Source organism: Magnolia sinica, chromosome 2 (assembly GCF_029962835.1).
Source record: "Magnolia sinica isolate HGM2019 chromosome 2, MsV1, whole genome shotgun sequence".
Taxonomy (NCBI): domain Eukaryota; kingdom Viridiplantae; phylum Streptophyta; class Magnoliopsida; order Magnoliales; family Magnoliaceae; genus Magnolia; species Magnolia sinica.
The window spans coordinates 13,858,677-13,886,605 of record NC_080574.1 but is presented as its reverse complement, the minus strand read 5'-3'; the positions used below and the strand labels follow the sequence as shown (position 1 = coordinate 13,886,605).

The 27,929-nt window shown below is 38.9% G+C and overlaps 1 pseudogene; it reads right to left on the bottom strand.

Annotated features, from left to right (window-relative positions):
* Nucleotides 1-231: 231 nt before the first annotated feature.
* Nucleotides 232-27,898, bottom strand: LOC131223958 (uncharacterized; annotated as a pseudogene).
* Between the last annotated feature and the right edge of the window lie 31 nt (nucleotides 27,899-27,929).

Genomic DNA, 27,929 nt, shown 5'->3' with positions numbered 1-27,929 from the left:
AATGGGAATCCGAAAGAGGGGGTTTAAACTATGCTCAAGAACAAAACCACACTCTAGAATCTTCCCTTATAGGAAGCATAGGGAAATTATTATTAGAACAAAACCATTCCCTGATAGGAAGCATAGGGAAATTATTATTAGAACAAAACCACACTGGAGAATCTTCCCTGACAGGAAGCATAGGGAAATTATTATTACAACACAATCAGGTGAAAGAACACGAGCGTTCCCTTATCAACAAGACATTCATGAAGAAGGGGGAAGGATCCCTTGAAGGAAAGAAGAGATCACGATCAATGCTCTTTGAGGCTGGTAGCTTGGGACCAAGTGCCCAGCTCCCCTTATTGTCACCAGTGCCAGTCCTTTGTACCCCACCACATATCCTCCCACCTGCCATCCATTCATCCATCAATCTTGGTCATTCCTTATTCTTATTTGGGCGTGTCCTTAGACAGGGCTAGCAAGCCTAGGAGTGCGAGTGGGCCATGGGAGGTGGATCTGGACCATCCATCTTGTGGGTCATTTCCATAAATGTCTCTTGGCTGAAAATTAAGCTGAACAGATGATCCTAACCATCAGTTTGTACTGTTGAATTCAGTTTCATCTGGCCACCCATCTAAAGGCCACAGACTGCATGTATAGGATCGTACATTCCATGTGATTCTGGATCATGTGCAATCTATGGACAGGATCCACAGTAAGGATGATCTGGATTCATCAACTCGCATGCCAAGTGATAGGAATTGTTGACTAAATTACCAATATGTGCGTGTAAGCACATACAACATAATTACCTCATTGTGGGAGTACCAAGGGCGCCAGGGAGTGTCCACAGTCACTCCAAGCTTGTTTATGAAGTATCTGGTCCCTGTAACAGGACACACACTGTCTGTGTCCCCACTGCAAAATAATTAATAAATAATAAATAATAAATAAAAGTCTTTATTTATCAGATGAAATAAACTTTCAGTGGGGCGTGTGCACGCATGCACGCACGTGTACGTAAGTGAGGGTGTGGAAACTTGCCTGTACAACCAGATTCTTATGCCACTTGCAATGAGTTGCTTCATGATGGGTAAAATGGTGCTCGGGGCATCTTTCCATGGCAAGTCCCTTCATCGCATATAAACATAATGTTGCAACGAAATGGAAGAGATTAAAAAAAAAAAAACAGAAGAAAAAAGTGAAGAGGAGTGGTCGAAATCCACTATATATATATATATATATATATATATATATATATATATATATATATATATATATATATATAGAGTCATGCTCCCCTGCGCACCTACGCACGTGCGCACCTTTGCACACGTGCCATGGGTGTCTAATCTGAACGGTCCATGTGATGTGGAATCCCATGAAACGCCATGTGACAAATTTTCACCTCGATCTAAAATTCTGGTGGGCCATAGCAAAGATAAATGCAAATCAAGGGAGGAAACTGTTTTCATTTTTCATGGCCCATCAAAGTTTTAGATCAAAGTAAAACATGGGCCCAGGAGGTTTCATGAGGTGCTGCTTCACATGAACGGTTCAGATTTTGGATCCACACCACGTATGATGGGTTCTCAAAAAAGTTCGTAGGTAGTACGTACGAACTGGTTCGCAGGTGAGCGTTTCCGTGTGTGTGTATATATATATATATATATATATATATATATATATATATATATATATATATAAGCTGAAAACTTTAAGCCCCAATTGGCATGTGTACGTCGTCCAAGGCATCCAAACAAATGCACACCACTGTGATGATGGGATGAATAGAAAATATGGTGGAACAAATCATTAGGTGGACCATACTATAAAAATTATTTACACCACCCAAAAACATCCAAATCTAATTGTAACCCGTCCAATGATTTGATAGGCCCATCTATCAAGGGACATTATGTAATTCTTTCTAAAAAGCAATTGCCCTGTTGAGAAATTTGATTCACTGTGGCATTATTGAATTTCCCGCGACACTATTTAACCCTAAATTCTATAGGGCCAATTGTGATGTGTATATGATGAACTCTGTCCAATTTTGCAGCTCATTCTAGGACATGAAATTCGGGTTTTAGGAAATTCATGTCCGAATTTCATGTCCGGCCTTACAAAGCTCAGGGATAATGCAGGTTTTAGGAAAGTCATGTCCCCACAAATGTTGAAGCTGAGCAACACAGGGCCATGTGGTGTTTATGACACCCAATCAGTTCAATCAGTGCACCTACCATGATAATTCGACAAAAAAAAAAGAAGAAGGCCAATCCAATAATCAAGTGAGCCGCATCATAGAAGAATCTTTACCACCCAAAATCCTCCTAAATCACATGTGGCCCACCTCATGATCAGATTTGCCTGATTTTTAGTTTATCTAAACACTGCAGTGAGTACACCTTTTGGATGGATTGGATATCATAAATACATTGTGTCGCCTCACCGTGCTCAACTTCACCACTTTCTACCAAAAAGAAGAAGAAAAAGACTAAGATTTCAGTCATTGCACACATGGTGTTAATAGACGGACTCTTCCGAGTTGACTCGGACTTAGTCAATCTGATCTGGTATGATACCTCGAGTCACCCCAGACTCAGTTGGTCCAACTCACCCTCATGGTGAATCACAATTCAACTTGAAACCGAACCCAGTTGGTCCAAGTTGCCGAGTCATTTAACCATGATTTCACCTCCATATCTAGGAGCACTTTTCTTGGCTTTTGAATTAATGGAGCCATTGTTTGGTAAAATAGAGATTCTTAAGGAATTTCAAGTTAAAAATATGTTCTTTCTTTGCATTACCTTCGTAGAGAAAGAAAGTGGAATTTACCCAAAGGGTTCTTTTTTTTTTTTTGGATTTGATGTGCCCAAAAGTTCTCTAATAAATATTAGTGACTATTTACACCACAAGAAATATATAAATGCATTAGGTGGGACCCAACCATGTAGATGCATTAGCCTCTTAGGCCACTCGATCATCATGTGGGGCCCACAAGTAAATTGAGTCTGGGACAGTTGTAGAGTTGGTTTAACTGGCCACTAGTTGGGTGTATGTATGGCCCACCTGATGATTATATTAATCTGACGTTTTTAATCCTCTTCTTATTTATGGGTGTGTTTGGTTGCACAAAATATCATGAAATATTTGGTGCAAACAAACGCACTCTACAGTAGCTATTTCATTCTAAGCAAGAAAAAGAGAGGATGATAAGTACTCGTTGCAGTCACTCCATTCGTACTGCAGCCCAGGAATGTTTGCATGAATAGCTTTCTGCACCTCAGCTGTATTCAAATAAGACAGCATGTAGAGTTCGGAGCAGGGATCGAAATTCATAATCTGGTTGGATCAGATCAAGAACATGTGAATCAAACCGCATCACCCCAATATTCATATTAGAAATAGAGCTATTTTACCTCTGCCAACGACTCAGGATCCAGGCACGTGTCACTCCGCTGGGGCCCTCATACTGAGATTATCAGATGATTGGGTGGATAATATTCTCTCCTGGCTAGCCCAAGAAACTCGGGCTAGATGAATTCAAAACATTAAAAATAAACTTATCAAAGATTATGATATGATTTTCACTGAAACATGGATGCATGGTTCAAATAGTCCCACCATCTCATCATGGGGCCCGCAATAGGGCGACGCATGTTTGCGATCCTGAATCGCGATGTAGGCAAAATGTACTCTCTTAGAACGACCTAACAAATACAATCTTACCGAACCAGTTGTTTGATTGTTGTTGTCTTCGCAGAGCGGAGCGTATACATTGTAGTTATTGATATCTTGGACAACTTCGCGGGCATCATTTTGGTAGATGGAACATAGTGTGGTTTTGTTGTCGTAGCAATTCGCCTGGATCATTGCATGGGTTTCGTCTGATACTAAGGCATGATTCCAGAGAAAATCAAACCTCCCCTTTGTATTCAATTCGTCATCAATATACGGATTACCGACCTGAAAAACATCCATTGTTCATCGATAAAGTTACTCAAAATTCATTTCATTTCTTCTCTCTCTCTCTCTCTCTCTCTCTCTCAGTTATGGAGATAAATGTTTGAGATTTATTTCAAAATGGTTAATCATGCATTAATCGCATCCACTTCCCTCTCTGTGATAATGTATCACATGGGTGCGAGAATATGGACCACCCATCATGTGGGCACCACTGTGTATCTGCCATGGCCTAGTTTAAGATGTATGGAAGGCGATCGAAAGCGAAAAAGACCAATGATTCAATTTTGATGCACACATGTGAACCACCTAATTTTGGGCCATGGAACATACACACCTGATGAACGGAGCGAGTAGCTACATCAGACTAATTACCGCGATGCCCTTGAGGTTGATGACTGTCTGGTTGGTGTTTTTGTTGTTGAGGAGGATTGTGTAGGCCAGCTGAGGCACGTAATGGCCGGAGTAGCTCTCACCAGTTAAAAAGAAATTGCGGTTCTTGTACTGAGGGAATCTCTCTAACCAGTTAACAAGAAATGTATAGGCATCTTCTGCTGTTCGTTTATCTCCCGATAAGTCATAATCGGATGTCGTGTTTGAATATGAAAAACCGACACCAGCTGGCGACTCCAAGAAGATCACGTTCGCCTCTGCAATGGTGGGAGCAACAACAACCAATAATAAGGTTGGAATAAGGAGGTTTATGTCGATGATTTGAGTAGAAATATCACTCACCATTATTCCATGCGTAGTCATTTTTGTAGAGCGTTTTCCCGTCGGGGTTGACTCTGAAGGGGCCCAATTCTATCATGGCTCCAATTAGGGAGGAGCATCCAGGACCTGCACATCCCACCATCACCATCTCCACCCAACAATTCTAACTTCACATATGCTTATGATTATGGCATGGTGATGTGCCAATGGTGGCGATAGTAACTATAGATGGTGAAAATAACATAGGAGATCATGACAACTATGAAGTTGTCAATTACATGTAGGCCGATATATGTTGTGTGTTCGTCGTATCAATCAATACTTGCCGCATGAATCAAAGAAAAATTACCAGAAAAAAGTTTAAAAAAAACATATTTTGTTATTTCCTTAATCCTTTAAGCTCATTTATCAGTATGTATAGGGATTTTTAATTGAATATATATCTATCTACACACACAAGAAAATGGTATTACATTATGTTTTGAGCACTAAAATTTCACATCAATGTGCCCTATAAATCAGTCATATAGGCCAATGCAATAAGTATCTTTCATGTGTCGGTGGTTACCGATGTGCATAGGTCCATGATAATTTGAACCTTGATCTTATGGCGTGAACTTGCTGATAGTTGATAACAATGAAGAAAACATTCATGCGTATGATGATTTTGACGACCACGGTGGCTGTGGTAGTAGTGATGGTCTTTTTATTACCTCCATTGAGCCACAAGACTAGAGGTTTGGTTGAAGGATCTTGTGGAGACTCTGCAAAATAATAGAAGAGTGCCCTTCCATTCTTAGGGTCCACCGTTACATATCCGGCGTATTGATCGAAATTTACTCCTGCAGGTTGTCCGGGCAAGGTGTCGATCTTGTCTGCCTGCATTAACCCGTCCTGTGCACCAATGTACACAGGCGAATAGGCCTTGCTTGCATCTAAGCCGGTCCATGATTCGACGTGTGGTTGTTGGGACAACTCGATTGATTTGATTAACCTATTTAGCTTAGTAATCTGATCGGCGTGATTGGTGGTGAGCCAAGCAAAGAAGCAGGTGATGAACATAAGCCATGTGAAGGGTGCAATCTTCATGTTGATCTTGATGAGGAGAACGTGATGGGGTTGAAGTCTATTAAATAGGCTATAGCGAGAGAACGTGAAGACGAACATTTCAAGTAGGGGCGTTGTCTCGAGCGTTTGGAGTTTTGGAATACTGATTCCTCCTTCAAAACAAACACATTGTCTTAAGGCGTTTGTTGTTTGGGAACCATAATTCCGATTCAAACCAACGTACAAACATTTGGCGTTGTAGAACCCTCCACTGGACGTAATTTCTATGCCATGCATAAAACATCTAGTTCTTTGTGGCCCACCATGTTGTATACGTGACATCCACTCTGTCTATCAGGTGATAAACCTTATGTTCACGGTACATATAAATGAGATCAGAAAAAAAAAAAAAAAAAAACATTCATATGGACGACACTAATTTAGTAAATTAAAAATCTAGTCTAAAACCTCTTAAATTCACGTGTTGTGGCCCGCCGGAGGTCTGGAGAAAGATGATGATGATGATGATTATTATTATTATTATTATTATTATAAATCTTTTCTTCATCATCATGGTGAGTCACATCTGATGAACATGTTTGATGAAAGATACACACCATGGTGGTGCCAGACCACAAGCCTATGGTTGGGGTCCCACTCCTACTGTTTCCTATGATGTGGTTCACATGAGTTGTGGATCTGGCTGACTTACGGGCCCAGGGCCTAGCACCGAGGAGGAGTGCAGCTGATGGGCGGGGTGGATGTCATGAATAAAATATCATTGACACCAAAAACCTGACTATTTATGTCTATTTCTATCCCCGTCGTGGATGACGGGCGATCCAAAATGCTGAGCTATTATCCGATTGAATTTTGACCAGGGAATATATATATATATATATATATATATATAGACCAATATATTCAATCCTCTGTTGGAAGGACGGGGATTGTCTGGAGACCAAGTTCTGTGGCGTCCATTGTATGTATTTGCCGGCTCATTTCAGGGCATAAGGACGGGGATTGTCTGGAGACCAAAGTTCTGTGGGGTCCATTGTATGTATTTGCCGGCTCATTTCAGGGCATGAGCCCAAAAATGAGGCTGATCCAAATCACAAATGAGAATTGAAAACCTACATTACAAATTCTCTTGGGAGCCACAAAAGTTTTGGATCAAACTGATATTTATGTTATCTGCTCGTTAAGGAATGCGTGACTTTATAAACAGTTTGGATGTCAAATAAAGGCCTTAGGAAATTTTCAACTGCATGCAGTCCACTTCAGCATTGGATCGGCCTCATTTTTAGGTTTATATCCTGGAATAAGCTGACATATTAGATAGATGGCCTAAATAAAAAAATATACATCAGTAGTATAGGCCCCACAGAGCTTGGTCTCCAAGGAATGTGGGTCCTCATGACAAATGCTCATAGTTCTTTTCATTGAGGCTGGATGGTTAGGTCCAATGTCCTGCTGGATGCAATCTGCATTCGCCAGACAACCACAGCGACGTTTGTGCATCTACCGCACAGCACATTATATGACACGAGCTCATGTTTCCATAACTAAAGTAGGTCAAATATATGAAAGAGTGTGGAAGGAAATTCAATTGTCAAATTCTTTGTGGGCCTACTGTGATGTTCACATAGCACCCAACACAATCATTTATATTAAATGATTGGCTAAAAAATATCATCCTAATTCAAAGCTTCTGCAGCTCTAGGAAGGTTTCAATAATGGCTGATCAATTTCCATTTTCTCTTAGGGCCCGTTTGCATTCGGGTATTAGGGTGTATTGTATTGTATTCGGGTACTGTTCATGTATACATTGAATGGTTTTCAGAATACATCCAAATCAACATGCCGTTAATCAATGTTTGGATAAGAGATATTGTTCGGGCAAGTATACAATATCTTGTACGAATCAATGTTTGGATATGACGTATTAAGCCTGTGTATTGTACAATCATTTTCCAGACATACAATAGCTTTTGTATGGATTATATATATATATATATATATATATATATATATATATATATATATATATATATATATATATATATATATATATATATATATATATATATATTCTCGTCCACTTCATGGGAGGTGGTGCCCACCGTCAATTGATATGATTCATCTGATCCATCCAACATGATTGTCATTGAAAAATCCTATCCATCCATCTATAGAATTCATGTTAACAATGGTATGGATCGCATCTAACATGGCCGATGTAGTAGGCGAAAACGAGGGTGAATTGGCTAAGCTCATGCTCTTCATGGAAGGTGGAGAAGGAGAATGAGTCAATGTTGGGATCGAGCTGGTCGAAGGTATATACTTTCTTGATGAGCTTAGATTGGAGAGCGCAGGTTATGTCTCCACTCTGGATCTCCTAAAGGACATGCAGCCATGAATCCCGGGTGGAAAGGAAGAAGCCAAGCTGGGAGAGGTCCAAATTCGGATTGGAGAAGGAGATGCAAGAGATGTTGAGCTCTAGGCGGCCCGTATTAGTGAATCCGAACTCATCGAAGGGGATGATGGATCGACCATTAGATCGGATCTCGGAGAAGCAGATCTCTGCTTTGGAGAGGGAGATGGAGAGGAGGAAGACGAGGAGGACAACGAAGAAATGGATTCGAGGCGAAGAGATCGCCATGGCGATTGCAGATCTTTTTCTCTCGATCTTGAGATCTGCACAGCTAGACTTTGGAGACTGAGAGGAAGGGGTTTTGGAGAGAAATGGATTTCTAAATTCTCTCGCAGTTGAATACAGTGCATTGATGAGAGAGTACTGATGGCAACAAAATTGCCTGACAACCGTTTACAGTCGCTTCAAAAATTTGGCTAGAGTATGTATTCGCGCGCATGATTTTCCACGCATATACACTCTAAACCAAACGCCACAAACGTTAAATTAAACCCTCTAATACCAAACAATATTGTCAAATCAAAAATATGGTGTAGTTCGCTTGAGTTTTGGATCCGCCGCATGTTTGACTCATGTCTTAAAATAAGTTAGTCAAACGAGTGGACAAATTGAATACACAAATATTATGGTGGGCACCCGTAGAGCTTGGGGAGTAGGGTTTTAGATATGATTAGGTGGGATAGAATTGTATTTGGTCTCATGCAAATTCCATTCAGCATTTGGGGAGGATTAGAAAGGTTAAGATTAGGTGGGATGAAATTGCATTTGGTTCCATGGAATTGGATGTGGTCCAATTTGGGATTTCCATCGATTTTGAAATCTACTACACATGTGGGCCCCACATTGATGCATGCGCTTTATTCATGACTTCCATCCATATACACTTTTTACACGTGACATTCTAGTTATACATGTGTATAAGTGAATGACATCCGTTGTGAATTTGGTCAATTAACAATTTCATAGTCCACCAAATAAGATTTTGTTTAATCCAGTATTTTACTGCGGTAATAATTTTATTCCAAATATAAGATTGAATGGCTAAAATACTATGTATTTCGAGACATGCAATCATTATGCAATAACATGTTAATATCATCTAATACAACTCAATACCATTTTATTCCACATACAGAACACGCCCTTCAAGTTGTGACAAGTAGCAATACATCTGGTCTAGCGACATGTGGTATCAATGAAATGAGGATCAAATCTAAAATATGATGCCTTCTGATTCTGACTGTGGTACTCACGGTGAAAAGGTTAAAATCAACGTGGGAATCTTTGCTTTTTCCACCGTAGGTCTCATGGTTGAGACGCCAACGTGGAACTTTTTCCACCGGACGGCCAGCTGTACGCAATCCGCATCGGTCAACTCCCGTCGGTTTTCACTGGCTGAGAACCAGAGGTATTGGAGATACACCGCGGTGGGTGGATCCCTGACTGTGGGGCCTATACCTTGATGTATTTTATTTACATCCACGCTGTCCATCAGTTTTGATGGCTCATTTTAGTGCATGATACCAAACTAAAGCAGATAAAAATCTCAGGTGGACCACAACACAGGAAATAGTGGTGATTAGCCATTAAAAATTTCTTATAGGCCACAAAAGTTTTGTATCAAGATAGATATTTGTATGGTCCCTCCATCCGGGTCTTTGTGACCTCATCAACAGGTTGGATGGCAAATAACCATTCCGATATCCCCAAAGATATTTTTAATGGTGGATATTCAATTACCACTGTTTCCTGTGGTGTGGTCCATCTGAGATTTGGATCTGCTTCATTTTTGCATTAATGCCCTAAACTGAGATTTTAAAATGGATGAACGGCGTGGATTTAAGTCACATACATCAAGGTGGGCCTCACAGTCAAGGATCCAGACTTTAATAAGGCCCATGGTGTTTTTATGTACAGCTAGGCATCGAGTGGAGTCAATCGAGTTAGGGCTAACCCAACTCTATCCGGTTTTAAAATTGACCTTACCCGAACTCGACCCGATTCCATACCAAGTCTGGCATGCTCGACCTGATCTTTGTCCGGGTTTGTCCTTAGACTAATCTGAACTGAGTTCGATGTGGTCACAAGTACTGAGTCAGGTCAAGTCCCCACCGAGTCAGGTCGGGTGCCATGGGTATTCATTGGCTGAAATCACAACTCAAAACCTAGGTAAACATGCCAGAACTGTAGCCTCTCCATCAGCTGCACAACATCTCATATATGAAACCTCAAATACAAGGTTTATATACATACACGCGAGTCAGGTTTTGGATCCAGTCAAGTGAGTACCAAGTTGGATTTTGAGTCGAGTTGAGTCAAGTTACTGGGTGAATTCGGATTAGACGAAGTCTACTCAGTTTAGATCAAGGCAGGTCTGAATAAGTCAGACGAGACAAGTTCATCCCTTGTCCCGCTCTATTTTTATGTATGCATCCACTCCGGCTGGGCAGGTGAGGATCATCAAATTTCCTGTACATCTTTATAAAAGACTCAAATGGGCTACCCCAAAGTGAATAATGTAAAGTTCAGTCTGGTTGAGTCTTTTGCAGTATTTTTAGTCCTAGTCAGTCACACTTGATGAATAGACGTACACACCATTGTGCGCTCCACCTACAATCTATCATTGGCCTCCCCTCTCTATTTTTCCCTTCTCATTTGTGGCTCGAGCTGGATATTTTGCCAGAAGCCTAAAATCGTATGTCCCGAGTGTATGTCACACATGACACGGTGGGCATCTAGTCCTCTACAATCGTCATATGGAGCTGAAGCATGTAAAACACCCAACCTCTGTGGGCCTCACCGTGTTTTCTGTGTGACATCCACTCAGTCTATTCTATGTGGCCCCTCAATTTCACAGTGTGGAAAAACAAACAGTTGGATCCAAAACTTAAAACAACCTAAAATCACTAGTACAAACTCAACTTGAAGCAGTGTGGTCGGCCTGAGTATTGAGCTAGACTGCTTTTTAGAGAGTCCTTTCATCATGAAGAGAAGCACCTGATGAACAGCATGGATGGGAATGAACAGCTATAAATAGAAGAGGAGCTTAATTTCCACTTTGCAAGATGCTCTACAGTTATATTGAGCCAGAGGCTAGGAAATCCTAACCATCTCAGTGAGACGCACCCTTATGAATTTTGGATTTGGGCATTTTTTAACCGCACAAATTAATTATTTGATGGAGCTCCATTGAATTGGGGATGACCTGGAAAATTCCGAGATGGAATAACTCAATCCACTTAAGGTGATCATTCATGCTCAAAACAAAAGGACCAAATCATCAAAGGGTTTAAATAATTTTAATAGGAGATTTTATTTGCTTTACTTCCACCGTGTGTGTGTGTGTAGGAGGTCTTGTCATATAAATCGATTAAATCATTGGAAGATGACCCAGATTCAAAAGCTATATTCTACGCGTATCTTATAGCAATTCGTTGAGATTGAACAAACCTCAACTCTCTATGCCTCTAGTCTCTCCCTCTTTCAACATAGAGGAGTTATTTGATACTCCGGCTAGTATGATAGCTGTTTCACACAAACACATTGAAAATGCACACAAGGCATATTCTAATTCGAATTGATTGTCATTAAGTCACGTTCCTGATATTAGATGTGTAACAATTTGGAATTTTTTTTTATGTGAGTATATCCGTACCTAAGGATGTATGATTACATTTGTTCAACTGTATACTAATAAATCCATTAATTTTAACAATTTATCTGTATTTTAGCTTAAATTTAAATATTATTGAGTACTTTTCATCTATAGATTAAGTTTGTTGGCCATTGATTTATAGGACGAATTATCAAATACTTTAGTATGCTCATATGTTCACCAAACCAACCATTAAATCGTCCATTTACTACTATAGATGAAGATATATAATCAACCACTTTGAATTTGGACCACCCAATCATATTAAATTAACTGCTTAATCTTCATATACGCTCGTACAAATATCAAATTAAAATTTTGATTCATTCACTTTATTTGTCACTTATGATTATACTTAACCTACCGCCAAAATTACCATATATATATAATGAACAAGTCTCTAGAATCAAACAGTGTACATTTCCAATATATACCACATCCAAAAATTACTTTATACATATCCATTTACAAAACCGATCGTATGATAACCCGTAAACAAGATTAATATCCTTACCATCCAATTACTTAAAATTTAGTCAATAATTTGTCCGTCTATTATTTTTGTATATGCCAAACGGACCATTTAAATATCAAAATAAATTATTCATTTGAAATATCATAAGTTATACTTCAAAAATACCGATTAGTTTTCACTTAAGATGTTGATACATGTTGTTTTGAATTATAGATATGCGTTAGCCATTAAAATGACGTCTTGGTTGTCTTTGGGAGATTGATGCCCAAACTTAATCTGTTTATGAGGTACGCAAAATAGTGGGCCATGATGAATTTCTGTCCTAAACGGATGGTGCAAGTGGGCCAAACATGCATATATATATATATATATATATATATATATATATATATATATATACACACACACACATATAAACATATATATTGGGGCCAATGAAAAGAAAGGTCGCTTGTTCAAGACTTCGTTGATTCTACTCGACTGTGATGCGTGTCAAACATTAACACCATGAATTTGATGGGTTCCCTTTAAATGATGGGTTATATGCCAAAAATCAGCCATACAAGGAACTCAGGTGGGCCATACCATCTAAAATAATGTGAAGATATGTCTAAAACATATAAAAGCACTTGGTGGGGCCCACCTAAAATTTGGATTCGTCTGAAACTTGGTCTGACCCCTCGTCCAAGTGGGACACACATAATAGATGGGCTGGATTTGTGAACCACACCTTGATGGGCCCAACAAATGATTATGAATGTTTTAATGGGAGGATAACCCTTCTCAACTTTTGTATGTAGTGTGCCCCACGGAAGTCATGGATTGACTTGATTTTTAAGCACGAGGCCCAACATGGAATGTTGTATCTGACTGATGGGGTAGATGTTCGACACACATCATGGTGGAGCCCACACAGCTCGACCTCATGGGAAGTTCCCATGAGCTCGACTGCATAGAACCATTTCGCTAAGATAAGATTGTTATATATATATATATATATATATATATATATATAAAGAAAGGGTATAAGATCCATTGCCCCAACTTATAACAGTGATCCATGTTGAGACTCAAATAATGCATAATTTTCTCCAATTATATCTTGGTTTTATGAACATGAATTAACTTAATGTTCTATTTTACTTGTGTATGTGTTGCAAGGTGAATTTAAAAGCTTATATTGAAAAAGGGTGCTAAAAGCATATATTTGATGCTCAAGAATCACTAAGGCAAGGGATGGATCTTAGGAGACCAAGATTGAAGAATTCACATGCCAAATATCCAAGAAAACCAAGTAAGAAATAAAAAGAGTCAAAGATTTGAAGTGAAGAATCCTGAAATCGTCTTGAAAAAGTGTATTCTGAAACTCTGAAGTCTTTTTTGAAAAACTGCGCAGAGTGAAATCTGTTTTAACAAACTGTGCAGCAAGAAGTCTATTTTGAGAAACTGCGTAAATTTGAGGCGGTTTCTAGAGTTTTCTAACTTTGTACAAAAATTAGAATTCCCCACTTATAAATAGGGCTTCCAAGGGCATTCCTAAGCATCATTCAAAACATTCAAGAGCAAGATTTAGGGTTTTTAGAGGGTTTTAAATTTTATTTAAGTTTTATAAATTATATTTTTTTTCTTTTAGCTCTTTTCTATTTGCATTTATTTCTTTCTTGTTACTTTCTTTTTCTATTCTAATTATATTTTTCTAAGTTCCTTCTAGCCCAAGTTAGAAGGGAAGCACATTGGTTTAATATTTTTATAATTATGATGATTAATTATTTTAATGATGAGAAGAATGGTGTCTGCATATTATCTATTGTTTAGGTTTAATTTTTTATCATAATATGAGATCCATATATTTCTATCATATTAGATCCACATTGATGAATAGGCTTATCTTAGATCAATTAGATTTCCTAGATAGGAAAGGTTCTCAACCTGCTATATTTATCTTATTGATATTGAATTTTTAAAATCACTGGCGCTTGAGAATATATATTAATGATGCAAATTCATGACTTTCTAATCTTTTATATTATTTATTAAAATATTTAAACTATTTAATTTTTCGATTAGGCTAACTATAGTACTCAGATCATAGTTGTGTTATCTAAGTCATGATTTTGAAACTTTAACCTATGTGTGGAACTTTGAAGCTTGGGTGTTATTTTAATTCAGTTGAATTACACTCATTCAAAAATCCCAAAATCAAATCATTAGTTTAGTTTTTATTATTTAGTTTGTTCTGTATTTGATTTTCTCCTTCTCGCAATTCATCTCCCTGTGGGATCGACCCTGTATTCACGGGATACTACTTACGAACCTCTGCACTTGGAGGCAAGCAATCAATCCACACCATTTAGTGTAAGACCCATTAAACTAAATTCTAAGATCTGGACTATTTATTTAACCATCCATCAAACCACAACTTTACGTCCAACACCCACTTGCTTTAAGCCTATCTAACACATGTATAATTCACTTAAGAGATTGAGTTTTTTTAACCATACAACTGATCAAGAACGTTAAATTCTCATTTCTACTTGACCATTTCAACTGGACCATCTTTTAAACTTCACATAACACACATGTACAAAACACATCGTACATCTGCCACATATGCTAAAAATAAAATTAAGGTGAGAAGTAAAGTAGTATAGACCATTGATACTTATAGACGTACACTATCTGAAACTCAACCACGTAAACCAACTCCACCTTATCTGGATTTCTTCCTTTTTAAATTCAAATTTCACTAAAGCTTCAACGGAAGGTGAGGGAGTTTCTATCATGATTGTATGCCTCAAAACAAAACTGTCCATTAGATAGCTTGTTATTCTCTCATCATGCATCCATTTAGCATCTAAACCCTAATGCTTTACGAGAAAAGAGAGAGAAAGAGAAGATTTTATGAGCTCAGATTTGGTACATAACATTTCTTTTTGTTTAATTTCTTTGTGCATTTAATATAATTTTGTCCGATCTGTGCAATGAACGGTGTGAATCGGCCACACGTTCATCACATTGATCTATAAGTAGATATGATGTAAAGATGATGGAAAGCTAAGATTCCATATGAAGTTTCTTGTCGTCGAGATTTATTTGTATGCATCTACTTGTGCTAAATTAAATCTGTATGGATCATATGATCCCTAAGGCCAAAATATATAAGGGCCCTAACTTCTAGATGGATTTGACCATTAGATGGGCCACATTAGTCAGATCTAATTGTAAATATTCATTTGTATATTTGATTCTAAGATGGATGATCAGACATATCAGATTTGATCTCGACCATTCATATATATCTTGGATCAAATATATCTTGACATCCAGATCTGTGGATGGATTTAATAGTTTGGTGGTCCACAACAATTGTAAGAATTGTTATTATTAACATGATCTTATGGAAAATGTGGATCTTAGATGGTATAAATCTCGATAGTTCATTAGATTTTCTTTAAATCGATCAAGTGGAAGCCAATAGATGGTCTGGATCTAATCCAAAGACGTAAATAACCCTTTAATATAAGAATAAAGGAGAAACTGATTGAATATTAAAATAATATTCAATCCGGAACTTATTAAGAATGTACAAATTGTTTAGGGTTTGTTGAATATTAGTTAGTCACCTAAGGTGATTAATCAAAGGTGTGCCCCATTGTGTGATGAAATTAGATCAAACAATAATGTAGTGTATATGATTGTTAGGATTTCTGAATTTCAATCAATCTGATAATCTTGTGGATTCTTCATTGCTAGACTCAGGTGAGCAATCCCATCGTATTTCGTATTCATTGGAATTAAAATAAATTCTTTGTAATGCTTTGATGGATTGATATACTGATTGGAGTGTTTTGTGTTGTTGATATAACTACTGTGAATGTATGTTACGATAAATCACATACTAATCTATGCCAAATTGCATGAATTATGATAATTGTATGTTAAATTCACATATGAATATTTTGATCAAGACAAGTATATATGATAGTTATGAAAAAGATACACTCATACATCATCCATCATACAAACACATTACATTGTCAATCATGGGAGATTTTCTCTATAAGAAACGTCAATCTTGGTAAATTATTACCAGATGCGGGTTATGCCCAAGCATTCCATAAGGTGGAAGCCTACCCAACAAATGGATGCGGGTTGATGATCTCCAACCCAAATAAATGGATGATCATCCTATTTGATGCATTCATACATTATTTGCATGCATATATATCATTGTGCATGTTTTGTTTCTATTATATATTAATTTCAAGAAGTATGAATTATGCTGGGTTTTCTCACTAAGCCTGATCAGCTTACATTTTTATTTATGAAAAAATCGTACAGATGAATAATTAGTTAATGAGTTAGTATAGGAACAAGAAGTTGTAGTTGAATTGGTGCACGACACATGTGAGATGTGGCCGTATTTATCATAAGAGGAACTGACTGTATTTGAACTGTTCCTAATTATTTAATTAGAATTTTACTTAGTATGGTCTGCTTTATATCTAATGAATAATAATATTGGTTGTAGGATTTTAAGTATTTGATTAGTTTTATTTAATGGAAATGTTCTAAGTCTGTATCAAGTATTCATTGGTAAACTATATTAACTAATGAATGATATTTAATTTATATTGATTGAATGTTTATGGATGATGGGAATGGATGAATTTTGGTGCTTAAATAATTTTGTATGAATGATTGTGATTGGACCTAATTCAAATGTAAAAATAATATTACGTTTGCCTCTGAATAATCATATAATGGAATAAGTTAAGCATACAGTATACGAGTTACGATTTGAAACTCGGATCTAAGGGTGTATATTCTGGACTCGAATTTTGGAGCATAATATATAAGATGGATGCAAATTAGCTACTGACAACTCTAGTAGTTATCTCGTTACGGAAGCAACGTTACCAAGTTATGTGCGTCTCACCATGATGTATTTGTTTTATCCACACCGCCCATCTATTTGGCAAGATCATTTTAGGGCATGAGCCTAAAATTGAAGCAAATCTAAAGCTTAGGTGGACCCATTAAGAAAATAATGGGGATAGTGACACCCATCATTGAAACGTTCCTAGGGCCCACCATAATGTTTATTTGAGATCCAACCGGTTCATAAGTTCACTCGGACATGGACAAAGGAAAAATACAAATATAAGCTTGAGCAAAAACTTTTATTGCCTCTAGAAGTTTTTAATGGTTGGTGTTCAATCCCCACTATTTTCTATGGTGGGGTCCACTTGAGCTGTAGATCTGCCTCATTCTTTGGCTAGTGCCTTAAAATGATCTCTCCAAATAGATGAACAATGTGGATACAACATATACATCATGGTGAGCCCTGTAGAACTTGATGACATCACTTCAACGGCGAGATAGCTACTCAAGCTCAGGCTATGGTTGGGTTTCCAATACGACTGTTGAAACTTAGGCACTAATAAATGGCCTAGAGATTTATGGAAATATGGGGCTATCCAGTATCATAGTGGAGATCGACTATCATGCATGTTTATTGCAGATTGCATCTCAAACCCATTAACTTCAAGCCCTTGGAACATTTGGTACAATTGTAAACATTCAGAGAAAGTGATGTTCCCTCAATTTCTAGTTTTCTGATGCCCCTTGTACCAGAGTCAAGCAAACCTAGCCTTATTACGGTCTCTATAGCCTTAGACAATGCAGGGGTAGGGATGGTAATTAGAAGGCTCTTTTGTTTTTTGGGCTATTTTGAGTTGGATTATTTTGTATATGGGCTCATATGATAGGTGGGGCCTTGGCATTTTTCTGGGGCCTGCCCGATTGTTTGATGATAGTTTTTCATTAATATAAATTTTATTTTAAAAAAGAAGAGAAAGCTACTGAAGTTGTCTGTAGCTAATCTGTGGCCATATTAGACTGGTTTAATGATCATAAATATTGATTCGTGGACACTTGCCTCTTGACGTAAGACCGTCAGATTTTTTACATTCTTAACCGTCCAATAAATTTCCAACCTCATAGTCAGGTAATCAAACAAGCATAATTTTTAGTTCTCATATGTTCGAGTGCTCATGTGACATGGTGTGTGAGTGTGTATAAAAAAAAAAAAACCAAGTGGCTAAACGTTGCCAAGGTTGGCCAATCATGGATTCGGACAACCGGGATACTATTACCAAAATGTGCCAATCATGGGTTCTTAGGGTTGATTCGGTTTGTTAAATTATATTAGACGCACACTGGTTTGTAGATTGGGCCATAGCCACGAGCTGGAAGTTGCTTTGGGGACGTCATCTTATCCAAAACTGATTTTTCAACCATTCAAATTGTGACACTTACTCTGACATTCATATTGAGTCGACAATCTACAGTCTTAGCCATCTGATTTCGCCCATTAAATTTCAATTACAAAATTTTCTGTTTAACAGTTCATTCTTGTCACTTATTACAAGTCTACGATTATCCAGTCTGCGCAATTCAAGGGCCATCCACAATGAGCATTTGGATGATCTGGATGAGTATGCATGTATGCGAGGTGTACAATTGATGATTTGCTGGACCTGACTGAGGGTGCGGTTGCCTGATTTAGCCTCAGGCCTTTGGTTTTCTTTTTTTTTTTTTCAAGGTGGTAGCATGCCACCAGAAGTATATTAAGAAAACAGGGGATTTATAGCCATTCAGGTGGGCCCCAACAAAAAGATCTGGGCCTCATCTATCATATGCTAAACTCCTATTACAGGCGTTTGTTTACTATCCAATAAAAATACCAAAATGAGGGGTTTAAAGCATACTGTAGCAGAGAATCAGGCAATGCTGGATGGCTTGGAGAGTTGTGATAGTTTGGGGCTGTCCGATATTGTAGTAGAGGCCAACTCGCATGTTATCGTGGAGGCAGTATCTAATCCCCTAGCTTTATGTCCGTGGAATATTTGGTATCGGGTGGGGAACATTCTGCAGAAGCAGAGGCCTCTTAATTTCAAGTTTACCCCTACTCTCCATGAAGGAAATTCGGTAGTGGGCGGATTAGCGAAGCTAGCTAGCGATGGGAGCCTGAATAGAATTTATAATTGTAGTTGAGCGGAGTGTTGGAGTCCCTCATGTTGAGTGGGACCCACAGTGTGGGCTTAAGTAGCTTTTAGTGCCACGTGTGTGAATGGTATTTTGGCCAAGCAACTATAATGAGAGAAAAAACTAGCTCTTTTATTGTTAAACTTTAAATTTTTTTTTTTTTTTTTTAAGAGGAGACTGCATATATAGAAAAGAAGATTGATATGCTTCTACTATTGAAATCTTCACATTCGGGGTCGTGATGATTTACCCATAACGATGGTTTCTTTGATTGTCTTCTCCAAGGATTGTGTTGGGAATTTTCTACCATCCCTAGTCGGTGATAGATTCATTTCTTTTATATTGCTTGTAATCGTGATGTAGTTGGGATATTCAAGAGAAGTCTCTTGATGATAGTACTCTTATTATTTTGATTATAGTGGGTTTGTGCTGGATTAGGTCCCATGTTTTTTTTTTTTTTTTTTGGATCATTGCTCTTGCACGGGTGGTAGACTCTCGGGAGTTCCAACAACCGGTCAAGGGTTCGAGTATCCATAGGTGGTGTAAGCCCACTACGGCGTGAGTGTGTGGGGGTGTGTGTGCGTGTGTAAAAAAAAAAAAAAAAGTCCCATGTTTTTTTTTTTCCTTCGCATTGGAAGATTTTAAATGTAAAAATTCTTGGTACTTCTTGCATTCTACATGTTTCATGATTTGCTTGTTTGTGTTAGAAGTGATTTTCATCCACTAAATCTTTTATATTATTAATCCTATTAATTTGTACATAGAGGGAAAAATTGTATGGTTTCCTAACACAGTGCTCCCAAGGATGATCAGGGCCTTAAATTTGTAAAGTGAAGGGCTAGAGAAGGTGAGAAGAAAAACGAATGGTGGAAAGGGAGACTGATGCTGGTTGGTCTTCATTCTTTTTATGTTCCATATATCATATTGGGTTGGGTTCTTTTATACATGGTCTAATATGATAGGTGGTTCCCTATCTTTTTTGTGTGGGCTCCACTCAAAGATATGAATATAATCTTCTTCAATAAAATTTTATATTGAAAAGGGAGAAAAAAAAAAAAAAAAAAAGCATACTCAAGAAGAATGCTATGGGATAAGAATGAGAATATTTAATGATGGTTTTTGTTTTTTGTTTTAAACGAAAGGTGAGAGCACACCACCTGAAAATTTATTGACTTAAAATGAGAATCTTTCATGACAAAAGCATGAGAACATTATTAAGAGAAGAAGAAAATCAGGCGATACATGAGCATTCAGACACTTATGCAGGAGGAAGAACCCCTTGAAGGAAGGATGAGATCATTGTCAGTGATCTTTGAGGCTGGTAGCTTGGAACCAAGTGCCCAGCTCCCCTTACTGTCACCAATGTCAATCCTTCATACCCCTCCACATATCCTCCTACCTGCCATTCATTCATCCATCAATCATCAACATTCCTGATTCCTATGTGGGCATATAATAATAATAATAATAATAAACAGAAGAACAAGAAAAAAAATAAAATTAAAGGAAACCTAACAGTGAAACTGGGCCTATGGGAGGTGGAACTGGATCATCCATATAGTGGGTCATCTCCATAAATGGGCCTTGTTCGAAAATCATACTGAACAGATGATTCTAACCAGCATGTGACCATCCATCTGAAGGAGGCAGTCTGCATGGATGGGATTGTTCACTCCGTGTGATTTTAAATTATGTGCAATTAATGAACAAGATCCACAGTGTAGACGATTGGAATTTACCACCCCACCTGCCAAGGGTTAGGTATTGGGAGTGTTCACAGGATCCACAGGATCCCAAATATGTGTGTGCCCAGGCCCAACGAATTACCTCATTGTTGGAGTACCAAGGGCGCCAAGGAGTGTCCACATTTACTCCAAGCTTGTTTATGAAGTATCTGGTCGCTGTAACAGGACACGCAGCGTCCATGTCCCCACTGCCAAATTCAAAAAAGAAAAGAATAAGGGAAAAAAAAAAGAAGGGAAAAGAAAAGAGGCCTTTAAAGCTACAATCATGAAATGAAATATCAGAGGTGAGAGCGTAAATGTGTCAGGTTTGAAACTTGCCTGTACATCCAGACTCTTATGCCACTGGCCATGAGTTGTTGCATGGTGGGTAAAATGGTCAATGGGCTATCATTCCAATCCAAGCCGCTTCATCATATAAACGCATGGTTAGAACGAAATGAAAAAAAAAGAAAAAAGGGAAGTAGTCAGTAACACGGTAGAAATGTTAAATCCTCCTTTTTTCCTCGTCTCTCCAAACTTTTGTTTCTTCTTTCATTGTATTGCTTTCTTTGGAAAAAAAAAGAAAAAAAAGAAAAACTCTTGAATTTATGTGCCGAAAAATTGGTTAAAGATAATAATGCATACATAGAAACAAACATATATATATATATATATATATATATATATATATATATATATATATATATATATATGAACCATTGATGGTAAAGAAAGTTTAGTTTTTGTAGAATAGGAGCAGTTAGTGTTTAAACAACTTGCCACAGTTTGTCAGGCCTTTTAATTTTCCTACACGAATCCCAAAAAGGTAGATTAACTTGTCCTTGTATTAGGGCGCGGATTTGGTGAGTCCAGGGGTCCCTGACCATGGGGCCCACCTCAATGTATGTGTACATGCCGTCCATCCGTTTTGCCAGCTAGCTTGTTTTAAGGCATGATAAAAAATCTCAGGTTGATCGACATATTCTGCATGTTGTGTAGACAATTCTTTAACTACATATTCTATATGTTTCAATGTACCACAAATGCTTCCATATAACTTCAAGCGCCGCAGATATGTAATCTAACTTTCAAGTTCCCTGTATTAGATTGCCGCACGTGATCAGGTTTTTGTCCTCCAGCTCTTGATAAGAGGGGAGCTCCTCCTCGACCAAGCAGGCCTGGGAATGATCAGGGAAGATTAGAGTCATTTTGCACAGTTATTTCATAGTTTATGATCAGAGGGGAGCTCCTCCTCGACCAATGCAAGACAGCTAAGCCACTGCAACGACTTGTTCTTGGTAAGCATGACCTAGATGGCTCGTCTGTGACAAAACTTTGGTTACAGCCAAACAGCCCAAAATAAAAGTTGGTGATCAGGGCAAAAACTTATCGACCGCAGAGATGATTGTACCTGCCTGACTTGTCTAACTGGAGACATTTCACTCAAAGAAAGCAAAACGATGATAATTAGTACCTGCAACTACTCCATTCATAGTCCAACCCAGTAACGTTTGCATGAATAGCCTTTTGCACCTCGGCCACATTCATATAAGAGATGACATAGTCTTCAGAGCAGGGATCAAAGTTCGTAATCTGGTTTGATAAGATCCAGCATGCATGATCAGACCACAACGCCCCATGTGAACATTAAAAATGACCCAAAAGTATTCCGAGCAGGGATCTTACCGAACCAGTTGAGACAGTTGTTTGGTTGTTGTCATCGTTGCAGAGCGGAGCGTATATGTTGTAGGCATCGATATATCCAATTTGGCGGTAGGCATCATTTAGGGCATTCAAGCATTCGTCGGTGTAGTTGGCCGAGAAGTCACATTTCGCATGGATCAGTGCATTGGTTTCATCTGAGTTCATGGCATGAGTCCAAAAATAATCATAAGTCCCCATTTCATTGGTGATGTAGTCGACCCATCCATTGCCAACCTACAAGATATCCATCGTCCATCAATACAGTACTCATGAAGAAATTTTTTCTTGATCTTTTATTTTTGCTTGTTGTGAGAAAAACATCTGAGATTTGGGGTGCGTTTGGTTGCACAAAATATAATGACATTTCTTCATATTTTGCACCATATTAGACTGCTTAATTATGAAATATTATGACATTAAATATCCTGACATCATATTTGGTGCAATCGAATGCACTATTAGTATTGAAAATGATAATAATGTATTCTATAGAAGAAATACCATCAATGATCACTTCCTCACTGAGTAATTTTCCACATTTGACCTACACAAGCAACCCACCTGACTCTGGGCCACAAGAGATACATGGTGGAGCCTATACGATGAATGGGAGCAAGCAGAAATAGAAGACTTACAGCGATGCCTTTGAGGTTGATGATAGTCTGGTTGGTGTTATTGTTGTTGACGAGGATGGTGTAGGCCAACTGAGGCACATAATGGCCCGCATAGCTTTCTCCAGTGATGAAGAAATCGCGTGTTTTGTACTGAGGAAATCTCTCTAACCAGTTTACAAGAAATGTATAGGCATCATCGGCTGTTCTCTTGTCTCCGCTTACCTTGTAATCTGAGGTCGTATTTGAATATGAGAATCCTACGCCGGCCGGCGATTCCAAGAAAATCACGTTCGCCACTGCCATTGTTGAAGCAAGAATGATCAATTATTGAGGTGTCAATTAAAGGCTCTTTGTCAATGATTCGAGTAATTAATTATTGGTTATTTTTTGAAGTTTTATGAAGTATAGATTCACTCACCATTATTCCATGCATAGTCATTTTTAAAGAGAGTCTTTCCATCGGAGTTAACTCTGAAGGGGCCTTGTTCCATCATGGCTCCAATTAAGGAGGAGCATCCAGGACCTGCATATCCCAAATTCATCATGGTCACCCAAGGATAGTAAGAGATAACATTATATATATGAGAATGATCATCAAATGCTGCTATGTCAACCATATCGATGATGATGTTCATGGCCTTGATGACATTGATGGTGAAAAACTCCATGGTTAGATTGCTAGTGGTGCCATTAAGGCTCAACCTAAAAGCCCACCTGTTGGCTAATGACATGAGGTTGCTGAAGAAACTAACAGATATCGTGCCACAACTCACTTATTTGACCTGACGATCTCAGTTGATGGTTAGCAGGCTAGGTTGGGCATGGGCCTGGACCGTTAGCTACGGAATGGAGCTGGGAACTGATCTAAACCATATACTGGGCTTCGACAAATGATGCTTGACCCAGTTCAACATGAGTCATTGCCATTTCCTCCATATCAGTGTGTCTCTTTTTAAAAATGCAGTAAAAAACATAGTGACTGTAAGTTATGTAAATCTTGGTTTTCTCATAAAAAGTTGATTTTACCCTCAGGGAAGGGGCATATGGAGAATTTAATCTCAGTGGGGTCCATTGACATTGTTGATGAGATATTGACCGTCCATTTCTTTTCCCTGATCATTTTAGGACGTGAGAAACATAATAAATTAGAATTGAAGCTCAAGTGGACCACACCACAGCAGCATTGGGAACTGAGTGCCTAACGTTGAATACTTCCCCGAGGCCATTGAAGTTTTGGATCAAGCTGATATTTTTGTTTTCTCTTTATCTAGATTTTTGTGACCTAATCAACAGGTTTGATGTCAAATAAACATCATGATGGCCCCAAAGAAGTCTTTAATGGTGGTCATTTGATAAGCATTGTTCCCTATCACCTGGTCCACCTGAGATCTAGATCAGCCTTATTTTTGGGCTCATGCTTTAACATGAGTTGGAAAAATGGACGGACGGAGTGGATTTCTCACAAACATCTGGATGGGTTCATTCAAATGTCCGTCATGCCTGTGTTGTGGCCTTTTTATGAACCATTTTCATTGCATGTAAACACCGGTTGGCGGCCCGTTTTCATTGTTTCCAGTAATGTATCCCACTTGAGTTTGGTATGTATATGCCTATTTATTTATTTATTTATTTATTTTCTCACACCTTAACATGAGTTTCCAAAATGGACGGATGGACATGGTAAATTTCTCCTAAACATCACGGTGGGACCCACCTGTAGTAGAGGTTACGTTTTTGTGGAGTAATTCACACCTTGGTGTGCGTGCAACGATTAGGCAGAGGGGGTGGTGTCCAAAGGGGGTTGGAAGCAAGGCGGGGCTACCCATGTATTTGTGATAAATCTACTATCAATATGGTTTGCAAGCATATTTTATATGGCATGTGGTTGAGAAAGTTGTGGTCTAAATGGGTGTGGCACCCAAACCTCCTGCCAAAAGCCTCCCTTCTCTTATGAAAAATTATTTTCAATGCCGTGCCAGTTGATTCCAATATCCAAGCTAAGGGTATCGCTATGCCATCTAAATGTGAATGTTGCCTTCCTCCCCTTTGGCCCGGTATCGAGATGACAGATCATATTTTTTGCCTCAAACACTTTAGCTAGAAAGGTGTGGGACTACTTTGAGGTCCCCCTTAAAGCCCCCCTCACGCTTCAGCAAGCAGGGCCTCGCCATGGTGGGTAGCAGCCTCTTCGTCTGATCATGTCAGATCCCTTTGGGGCCTCGCACCATACCTAATTTTTTGGGAGCTGTGGAAAACTAGAAATGCAGCTAGCTGAGAAGGTGCTGCTCCTTATGCTATGAAGGTCATATCCAACGTCAAGCGATGGTTCAGACTCCTAGCCCCACACCTTCCTCCTTCGAAACCCTTTCATCGAGCCATGACCAGCATCCTCAATGCTTTGGGGCTGGCTGGTGGGACGTCGCCTGTCAGAATGTTCCAGACAGTTAGGTGGTTGCGACATGCTGCCGACTGGTTGAAGGTTAATGTCGATGGCTCTGCCCTTGACAACCCAGGCCCATCGGAGGGTGGTGGGATTGGTAGGACCCACTCCGGGGACCTATTCTTTGCCTTTTCATCAGGTTATGGCTTTGGTTCTACCGGCAGAGCTGAAATCAGGGCCATCTAGGAAGGCTTAACCTGCTGCGTGGGCCTTGATTACACCAAGATTGAGCTTGTTAGTGACTTCAAATCTGTGGTTGACTCCTTCAACAACAAGGCTGCCCCAACTTGGTCTATGTGGTACTGTTATATGAGGATAAGGTCCTTTCTGAATGGCACGGATGTGATCATCTCCCACTCCCCTAAGGAGTCAAATGCGGTGGCTGACAGTCTTACTCGTAGAGGTAGCAGTGGCCATGTCCATTGCTTTTACTGGTCCATGTCTGATCTCCCTCCCGTTATCAGAGGCTTGATTTTCCTGGATCGCGTGGGATTAGGTTACTTGAGAGATTCCTAAGGCTCTCAAGCTACTTTTCTTTTTTGGTTTTGTTTTCGGTGGGCCTGTTTCCCTTTTTTGCTAACAGGCCCTCCCGGCTCTTCTACAGTCCTTCATAAATATAATACTTCTTTAGAAAAAAAAAAAATGAAAAAAAAAAGACAGAAAAGGAAAAAAAAAAGAGCACATTTTATGGCATAAGCTCAAAATTGAGGCAGATCTAGATCTCAGTTGGACAGACCGCAAGAAAAGACTGTTAACTGAACGCCCACTGTTACAAAATTTCTAAGCCCATTTATTTGCCATCCACTAGTTGATTAGGTCACTTAGACATGGATGAAGAGAAAACACAAATATCAGCTTGATCCAAAATTTCTATGGCCCCATAAAGTTTTCAAAGGTAGGCTTTCAATCCCCATTTTTCAATGGTGTAGTCCACTTGATTCTTCTACTTACTTTATTTTTGTGCTCATGCTGTAAAACTAGTCGGTAAAAATGGATGGACGGTGTAGATAAAATATACATTATGGTGAAGCCCACAAAGCATCATCCGTTGGTCAGGGAGGCGGATTGCGTCCTACCCCGCCCAGACATTAATCCGTCCGGGCAGGGCTCTGTGAGGCCCACCGTGATGTAAATGCTTTATCCACGCCGTTCATCGCTTTTCTAAGATCATTTTAAGATATGATCCTAAAAATGAAGCAGGTACACAGTTCCATGGACCACACCAAGGGAAGATACAGTGATAATGACACCAACCGTTGAAACCTTTATAAGGGCCACCGTGATGTTGTTTTACCATCCAACATATTCATAAGGTCATGTAGACGTGGATGAAGTGAAAAAAAACAAATATCAGCTTGATATGAAACTTCTCCAGCTCCCAAGAATTTTTTAATGGTGGACGTTCAATCCTAAATTTGTGGTCTACTTAAGGCCTGTACCAGCCTCATTTTTTGTCTTATGTATTAAAATGATATGAGAAAAGCAATTAAAGGCGTGGATAAAACACTTACATCACGGTGGGCCCCACAGAGCCCTGCCCGGACGGATTACCGTACGGGCAGGGGTAGGGTTGGTCAGAGGGAGGGCAAAGACTTGGAATGCAGTGGGTGTTGTGGCATAGTGACAAATCTTGCCATTTAAAAAATAAAAATAAAAATCCTTCCTTGTAACTATCGAAAAGAGAGAATCGTCGATATGAATAGTCCAAAAGTAGGGAACCGGATGACAATAACCCTTTCAATGTTGGTGATGACTGTGATATTCATGTCAATGACCAAGTCGATAGTGAAGACGTTAAATATCACAATATGGCAAGGGTAGCATTACATACAAAACATTCGTAAGCATGTTGATATAGATGATTATGATGGAAGTGTCAGTGATGGTTTTCCATTACCTCCGTTGAGCCACAGGACTAGAGGTTTGGTTGAAGGATCTTCCGGACTCTCAGTGAAGTAATAGAAGAGCGCCCTTCCATTCTTAGGATCCACCGTTACATATCCCGCGTACTGACTGAAATTCGCTCCATTTTCTCCGTTGGGTTGTCCAGGCAACGCCTCAATCTTGTCCTCCTCCATCAATCCATCCTGTGGACTGATGTAAATGGGCGAATAGTCGTTGCTC